We start from the raw sequence: 8,825 nt of genomic DNA on the forward strand, positions 1-8,825 counted from the left end.
AAAAAAAAAAAAAAAAAGAAATATAAATGGTAAATAAGTACATGAAAAAATGTTGGGTTTTGGCCATCAGAAAATGCAAATAGAAATAACACTGAGATTCCATCTTACTCCAGAAAGAATGGCCACCATCAAGAAACCAAATAACAACAAATGCTGGAGAAGAGGGCTGGTTAGATAGCTCAGTGGACTAAGCACCTGCTTAGGCAAGCTCAGGGACCAGGGTTCTATCCCCACCACAGGCCATGCTGGCCATGCCCTCCCAGCTGCTCTGAGCTGGCCACCTGGACCAGGCATGGTGGTGCACCCCTGTAATCCCAGCACTGGGGAGGCTGAACACTACAGGTCTGAGTTATGTAGTGAGACACTGTACCAAATACATTTAAAAAACCCTAAAACACTGGGATTTCATCTCACCCCGGGAATGGATGATAGAGTGACCATTATCAAGAAAAGAACCAATAACAAATGCTGGCAAGGCTGAGGGGAAAAACGAACCCTTTGCCACTGTTCATACAACCTCTATGGAAATCAGTGTAGAAATGCCTAAAAGAAAAAAAAAAAGAATCAGAGGTTCTGTTTGAACCAGCCATTCCCCTCCTGAATATCTTCTCAGAAGAACTAAAAACGTCACAGTGACATAAGCCCACCCACATTTATGGCAGCACAGTTTGTAATAACCTTGGAAGTAACCCAAGTACCTATTAACTCATGAATGGATAAAGATGTGTGTTTAAAAAAAAAATGTAATGGAGTACTACATTGCCATAAAGAAGGATAGGCCAGATGATAGATTCTGGTCCTAGTATGAATTGTTAAATCATTATGGTCATCTAATATGGCTGAAAGCCTTAAAACAAAAGCCCATCTTCCCAAGACTACCTCCCTGCTTCTTCTCCAACTCAGTCCAGGGTGCAAATTCCTTTCAAGCTTCCCACCACCTCAGGGAAGGCCCCCAGACAGTTTCTCAAGTATATTTAAATATCCCTGTCAAACTCCACCCCTGACAAAAGACCATAAAAGCCTCAGCCTCCCTTTGTTCAAACTCAGAGAATTCCTCATCTTCCCCACATTCTCTCAAAGTTTTGTAAATGGGAAAGGCAGGAGGGGTCGGAGGGAGGGCAGCAGAATGGGGAGAAACACGGCTCACATCACGTCCAGGTACAAATTTTCTATGATGGATGTGATCATTATGTATGTCTAAAATATACCAATAAAATCTAATGTAAAAAAAAAAGGATCAAAGACCTAATTATAAAATATGAAACTTCAGAACTGCTAGGAGAAAATGACTGAAGCTACAGGTGCAGGAAAAAGATTTCTGAGTAGGATTCTAAGCAGCACATGAAATAATAACAAGAATTGAAAGATGGAAAAATAATTGGCAAATGGGATCAGATGAAATTAAAAAACACCTTCACAGCAAAGAAAACAAGAAACCTCTTAGAGAATGGGAAAGAAATCTTTGCCAGCATCTCTTGTGACAAAAAATTAATGTTCGGAATATATAAGAAACTCGACACCTTAAAATCAATCCTCTTTCCCAAAAAGCGATAAACATGCATATGAACTGAAAAGATAGTTCTCACGAGGTGAAATAAAAATAAGAAAAAATAAAATTAATTAATTAATTTACAAAATAAGAAAACATACTCAATATATTTAGTCATCCAGGCTATGCAAATCGAAACTACATGGAGCTTCGATCACACCCAATCAGAACGGCTCTTATTAAGAATGCAGAAAAACAATAAATGGTGAGGATATGAACTCAAAGTGACTCTTCTATACTGCTGGTAGGAACATGAGTTGGCACAGCTATGATGGAAATCAGTATGAAGATTCCTCAAAAAAGCTAAAAATAATCTACCAGTCCAGATATAGCAGACCTGGATATTCCCAAAAGACCTGATATGTATATATCCATGTTTACTCTGCTCAATCCACAATAGGTAAGGTAAAGAATCAGCCTAAGTATGCCTCTCAGTGGACTGGGTGGTGTTTCAGTGGCACCGGGAAGAAATGACAAGAGGATTTAGAAAATAAAGACAAGAGACAATAGCTGAGGTCAGTGGTGGACCAAGCCTGAGGGGCAAAGGACCCCCGGGGAAGCAGTAGGAGCCTTTATTTATACCTTTACAAAGTTTCAAGACACGAGGTTGCCTAGTGGCTAATAGCCCACAGTGTCCAGGCAGGATGTTTTCTCAGGACTGAGGTAGCCTGACTGCTTTAGACAATGAAGCCTCATCCTGCCCTCCCACATAGGATCAATTTCGAGCTTCAGGGGCTCCCAACACCCATCAACGGATAAAGGGATTTTTAAAAAGTTGCACATATACAACGGAACATCATATAACCATAAAGAAGAATGAAGCCACATTTTCAGGAAAATGTTAAGCAAATTAAGTTAGACTCAGAAAAGCAAATATCAGGGACCGGGGAGATGGCTCAGTAGAATACGCGCTTGCCTGGCAAGCACAAGGGCGTGAGTTCAATCCCCAGTTCCGCCAAAAAACCAAAAGAAAAGAAAAGAAAATATCATGTGTTTTGTCTCACATGTTGAATCAAAGAAAACAAACCTCATCTCTGAACCCCTTTTCCTACTCTTTCCACTTTGCCTTGACCCAGGAGGGAAGAAGGCCAGCATCACCATGGGAGAAGAGGGGCTCCCAGCAGCCTCCACCAGAGGCCCGCACAGGGCTCACCCGCCCCTGCTCTGCAAAGCAGCTGGTCGAAGGGACTGGTCTTCATTGAATTTGGTGTTGAGGACAGTAAAGATGTCAATGGACATTTTGAAAAATCCAAACTTCGTTTTGTTAGGGCACACTGACAGAACAGCAGACCTGAGGCAGACTGTCACAAAGGCTATAAATCAGGTGACAGCCTGTGACTCTGCTCACGCTCCTTGCCTCGTGACCAGCCTTGACTATCTGGGTCCGGATGTTCCCCCTTAACAATGTGTGGGTCAAACTGACTGTGTCCAGCTTATGTTTTAAAAATATGCAGTGACTCCAGCTTGCTTCAAGGGCTTCAAGGCCCTCATGTGTGGGGGAAGACTGGCCCAGTCAAGGACATTTTCAACTCTGCCTAATTTCCTCAGACCCCTTCCTTCCCAGAATGTTCCTGTACAAACCTGCCTGACAACAGATGATGTAATTCTTGTACTCCATGCAACCAATCACATAATAACCAGCTATCAGCTTCCTACTGCTAATAGGACAATAAAGCCTTGAGCCATTTCCCCGGCCCTGCCTTATTTAAACTGAACTAAAACTGTTATGGGTTACTCAGCATAGGAACCAGATCAGCCAGATAGAAATGTGAATAGACCCTTTTATTTACTGAGCTCAGGTCCATCAGCCATTTCTCATGCAGGAGAAGACTGATCGGCAATGGAACATAGGTAGCATCGGAGTATTTATAACAGAAATCACATCCAGTTTGGTAAGCGAATTTAATATCTATCACGGAACAACAGAAACTACATTTATTTGACACAGCTGCAAACTGTGACTAAAGGGTCTTTTACAGCTTAGTGATAAGTGTATATTTTTGTAAGATACATCTTAAGCCGGCCATGTTATAGGAGATGGTTAGAGAGGGAGTTTGTTTTAGCTTGCTGCCTTGACAAGAAAGTTATTTATGGTTTAAACAGCGTTGAGCCGAGAGGGAGATTTCTTAGAGTAGACAAAAGGAAGCACAAGAGTTTTTTAATAATTTTCCACAGCTAAAGCACGAAATTCTGTTAACCCTTTACAGAAACCTGACTCGGCTGGTGACTTGAACCTCTGTGTTCTCCAGCCCGCTAGCGTAACCAGTTTTTCCAACCTGTCCTTTTTGGGACTCTGGTAAAGGTTGATAATGTATGTACCACTGGGCAATTTTAAGTCACCTAAGGCATCATCCTTAGATGATGCTTCCCCATTGTGATTTTAAAAAAAAGTCACCTAACCCCTCCTCGCTTCACAACATAGTAACACGATAGAAAGTTTTAGCACAGGGAGAGAGCTAAATTGTAGATTTCAGAATAGGCTCACAGTGGCTGAACCAAAGTGACTGACACCCTAAACTGCTATCCTGCCACTCCTCTGTGGGCCTTTCAGATCGTTCCCCTGAATTTTTAATTTCTAAACAATTTACTTCACATTATTATATGGAAGTGATCACATGTCAGGGCTCCTGCTGTGCGGTAGCTAAAATGAGTGAATGCCGTAGCTTGGATGGCTTCAGAAGTCTGTACATTGGCATTGTTCGGTCCTTAAGCTTTCACATCTCTTAGCCTGGAGCTCGAAGGCAGCTGTACGCTGTTGCTTGGGCCTCTACGTTTGGACCAGATTGGCATTTGCAGGGTCAGTGTGGCAAATGAATGAAAAGATGTTGGGCCAGGGAGATGGCACAGTGGAATAAGCGCTTCCTTGGCAAGAGCAAGGGCTTGAATTCAATACCTGGTTGGGGGCGGGGGGAGATGTTAATATACCTATGGGGGCCAGGGATGGCTCAGTGACATTCACAACTGCCTGGCAAGTGCAAGGTCCCTGAGTTCGAGCCCCAGTACAAACAAACAAACAAACAAAAAGCAATACACCATTGGACTTTGTACCTGTTTTGTCTGTTTTTTTGTTTTTGTTTTTTTTTTTTTAATTTTCCTTCTTCTTTTTTGTGTTTTTTTGGTTGTTTCTGAGGCAAGGTCTCACTCTGTAATTCAGGCTGGCCTCAAACATACCTGAGGCTGGCCTTGAATTCAAGGTAATCCTCCTGCCTCAGGCTCCCAAGTGCTGGTATTAACAGACATGCACCACCATACCGGCTTTATTTCTGATTTTGATTCAGCTTTTACCCTGGCTGAAAAACCTCAATTTATGTTCATCACAGGGAGGTTTTGTTGTTGTTGTTGTTGCTGTTGTTTTTTAATGTCTGCATCTTCCTAGTAAACTGTTGGAAGACTTCTGGAAAAAAAAAAAAAAAACACAAACAGAGAGCTAACCTAAAGGGTTAGAAGGGGCTACCAGAAAGAGGAAGGGAGCAAGGTGTAGGGGGAGAGGGAAAGAGGAAAAGTGAGTGGGGCGGACATATAGTAGGTCACATGGAAGCATGAGTCCTCCCAGATGGAAATCTACTGGTCTGTGTAACTAAGGTGCCCTAACTAAGAAAGAAAGAGCATGTAAGGGAAAAGACATTTATTTCATATGGCTCTGCAGCACTGGGGACCCAAGAGCCAGGCACTGGCAGACCTCGCGCCCAATTCCTACTGGGCAGCTCTTGCTGTGTCCTCACACGGTGGAAGGCACAAGGCGTCTTCAACAGGCCACAAACCCTGCGCACTAGGGCTCCACCCTCCTGAGCTAAGATCTCATCTTCTCCCACTTTAGCAGGTAGGTTTCAAAAGATAAAGTGTGGAAGCAAGGAAAATATTTGGGGGACAGTGTCTGCCTGGCAAGTGCAAGGTTGTGAGCTCAATTCCCGGTACCACAAGAAAAAAAAGAAAAAGAAAAAAATATTTGGAGGTGAATACTAATTTAAGAAGAATTTAATAATAATTCCACAGTATCATCTAATCCATATAATCCATACCTTTTTTTGGCAGAATCGGGGATTGAACTCAGGCCCCTGCGCTTGCCAGGCAAGCGCTTATTCCACTGAGCCATCTCCCCAGCCTCTAATCCATACTTAAATATACCAAATCACCCCCCAAAATGTTTCTTAGATATCTTTTCAATCTCATATCCACATACATTGCACTGGTTATGTTTATTCTCTTTTGTTACATTTGCTTTTTTCAAGAATACATACAGTTAGTTTGTAAAATGTCCTCATGTGCCTGGTTGTGTCTTTATAGCTCACGTTTTGCTTTTATAGCATTTCTATTTAGTAAGCTGCCAGCTAGAGATAAAGCTTCACTGCCCAGAGATTAAACACTCCACCCAGCTGATATACGGCGAGTCACATTCTGTCAGGAGACACATGACATAGGCTCCTGTTGTCAGTGACCCAAGTCTGATCACTTGGCTGAGCTGAGTAAACATAGGTTCCTCCCATGCCACACACATCTCCCCTCTACAATTACTAATTAACCTGTGTGGCAACACTTTATCACCATCAGAACATTCTAGCCATCAGTTTTTACCCAAGGGTTTTAGCATCTCTTGATAATCCTTGCCTTCATCAGCTAGTACATTAGGGGTTACTAAATGGTGAGTTTCAGCCTTCGTTCCCCCTGTTCCTTTGTTTTGTAGTCCTCCTACATAGAAAGAATTACTACATTCACTTTTTAAAATTCAATTACACAGTGCTGGGTAGTTGCCATCTGCTCTGTGGCCTTGTTTTTCTGAAGAGTATCCGGCCATTGTTGGAAGTTTTTGCTAACCTATCTTTTCTTTCACTTCTGATGTTTTATATCATTTATCCCCAACTAGACAAGTTGTTGGGGTGTGGCTCTGTCAGGGAACTGAACCCTAGGTTTCCTTGCCACCTGAGCCTGTTTCACACAACCACAGCCTCTCCTTGTGAACCCCGTGGAGCCCCACAAGGAGAGCTAATGGCCCACCGAGTTTTTGCTGTTCTTTTCCCTTCAGCTATAGGATCTTTCCTACTTTTCCCCCAAATCTGGGATGCCCTTAGCCAACTTGTTTGGCAACAAATATGAGGTGACTTCATGGGGCTGTCACAGTAGATCCGAAGATACTTGGTAGCTTCAGGCCAGGCCAGCTGGAGCAAGGGCTCTGGGAACATTTGCCATCACGAAAGAAGTCTGGCTCCCCAAGGAGCAATGGCTCAGAGGACTCTGGGAAGCAAGCAGCTCAGAGGACTCTTACAGCAAGCAGGTGGGGAGCCCCAAGGAATGGGCACGCGCTGAAGCCTGTCATGGCCCAGGCTTGAGAAAGATAACAACAAACTGAGGTTTTAAATTACCAAGGTTAGCAGTGGGTCACTGATGCTCCCACCTTTCCTTGTTGTGTGACCCTAACTGGTTGGGCTCACCCCCTTCTATAACTGGATCCCAAGGAAGAATACCTGCCGCCTTCGGGGGGATGTGCATGTTCCCAGAGCTGTCATCCAGCTGTCCCCCCAGGCCGTCTGGCACTGCCCTTCCACCTTGGTGACCGCTGGCTGGGCTTCAGCAGCCTTTGCACACAGAATGGAGCCTACAATTCTATTTCTTCCCTAGTTTTACCTACAAACACTGTCTGCGAAGTCTCCACCCCATTTTTCTCATGGCTTTGGAATAACTTCCAGAAAAAGAAGGGAAACGCCAAGCTCTACAGCTGCTTTCCTACTATGAGTCCCTGCCACGTTTCAGAATGGCTACCTTTTTCCAACCAGCTAGCACCAGTCACCTGCCAACAGGCATCTAGTTGTTGCCAGTGTTTCACTATTATAAAGTATTGTGACACCACGCATCTATTTATTTTGCATGTGAACAAATACGTAGGGTGGCTTTCTGCAGATAGTATTGGGGGTCAAGGGCAGTGGCCACGGAAGATATGGGGAGTTCAGCTCCACTGGGGCTGAGGCTCAAGTGCCTTTGAGTAAGTGCACCCAGCCACCGCTACACCAAGGTGCTGCTTGAAAGAACCAGGTGAGGCCACTTTGGAATAGATCTATGAGCCGGGGGGCTTCTCCAGTTGAATGAATGCCTTTTCTCAAGAGCCAAGGGAATAGGATGAGGTCAGACACAGAAGAGGGCCAGGCAGCAGGACACAGTGGCAGGGAGAGCAGGGGAACAGGCAAGTTGAACTCCAGTTCTTTATCAGCTGGGCAAATTGAGCAGATTAGTGAACCTCTCTGAGCTTTTGCTTCCTAATCTGTAAAATAAGGATAGCAACAGTACCTATCTCATGGTTGTGCTCAGCAACAAATGTCATTCAAATCAGTGTCTGTCACCTAGCCCATATTAATATAACCCAAAAGATCCCACTGCCCCCCAGATGTCATGCAATCAGAGGGGATATCAAGAAGAGGATGGGGGTTATCAGCTTCGTAGATTTTTCCATTCTTAGCAAAAGCACACTGCTGAGAATAGAGTGAGACAGAGAGGGAGAAGAAAGAGAGGTGCTGAGCCCAAAGGGAAAGAGCTGGGGGTGCCAGAGTAGGGGGACGAGGAACCACTGCCAAATACTCAGCATTCTTCATATGTGAACAATGACTGGTAGACACCTCAAAAGGCTGTGATCTTTAACTCCCCACCCCGGGGGGTAATATGTCAACACTGTCTTTCTTTTTTTTTTTTTTTTTAATGCTTCAATACAGGAACTTTAATAGGTACATACTGTAATGGTAAACAGTGCATGTGAGCAGGAAGTTAAGGAAGAGTTGCCAGCTGCTCATGCCTACTCAGTATTCTTCTCCTTCTTCAGCCTCTGCTTCCACGGAATCCACGCCCACCTCTTCATAATCCTTCTCCAGTGCCGCCAAATCCTCCCGGGCCTCGGAGAACTCCCCTTCCTCCATGCCTTCTCCCACATACCAGTGCACAAAGGCCCGCTTGGCATACATGAGATCGAACTTGTGGTCCAAGCGGGCCCAGGCCTCAGCGATGGCAGTGGTGTTGCTCAGCATGCACACGGCCCACTGCACCTTGGCCAGGTCTCCCCCTGGAACCACGGTCAGGGGCTAGTAGTTAATGCCCACCTTGAATCCAGTCGGGCACCAATCCACAAACTGGATGGTACGCTTGGTCTTGATGGTGGCGATGGCAGCATTGACATCTTTGGGAACCACATCTCCCCTGTACAACATGCAGCAGGCCATGTACTTGCCGTGGCGAGGGTCACACTTGACCATCTGATTGGCTGGCTCGAAGCAGGCATTGGTGATCTCAGCCACGGACA

General features: G+C 44.7%; 1 protein-coding gene and 1 pseudogene across 1 annotated transcript in view; one reads left to right on the forward strand and one right to left on the reverse strand.

Moving 5' to 3' along the window:
• Window positions 1–3,352: 3,352 nt before the first annotated feature.
• The window catches only part of Slc10a1 (solute carrier family 10 member 1), a 22,309-nt gene continuing 16,836 nt past the window's right edge, over window positions 3,353–8,825 (forward strand). Inside the window, exon 1 of the mRNA XM_004624903.2 lies at window positions 3,353–3,441. The gene's annotated coding sequence lies outside the window, so the exon portion shown is untranslated. The remainder of the gene's footprint in view (window positions 3,442–8,825) is intronic.
• The window catches only part of LOC101571792, a 1,612-nt pseudogene continuing 1,081 nt past the window's right edge, over window positions 8,295–8,825 (reverse strand).

Source organism: Octodon degus, unplaced genomic scaffold (assembly GCF_000260255.1).
Source record: "Octodon degus isolate 3935 unplaced genomic scaffold, OctDeg1.0 scaffold00007, whole genome shotgun sequence".
Lineage (NCBI taxonomy): Eukaryota > Metazoa > Chordata > Mammalia > Rodentia > Octodontidae > Octodon > Octodon degus.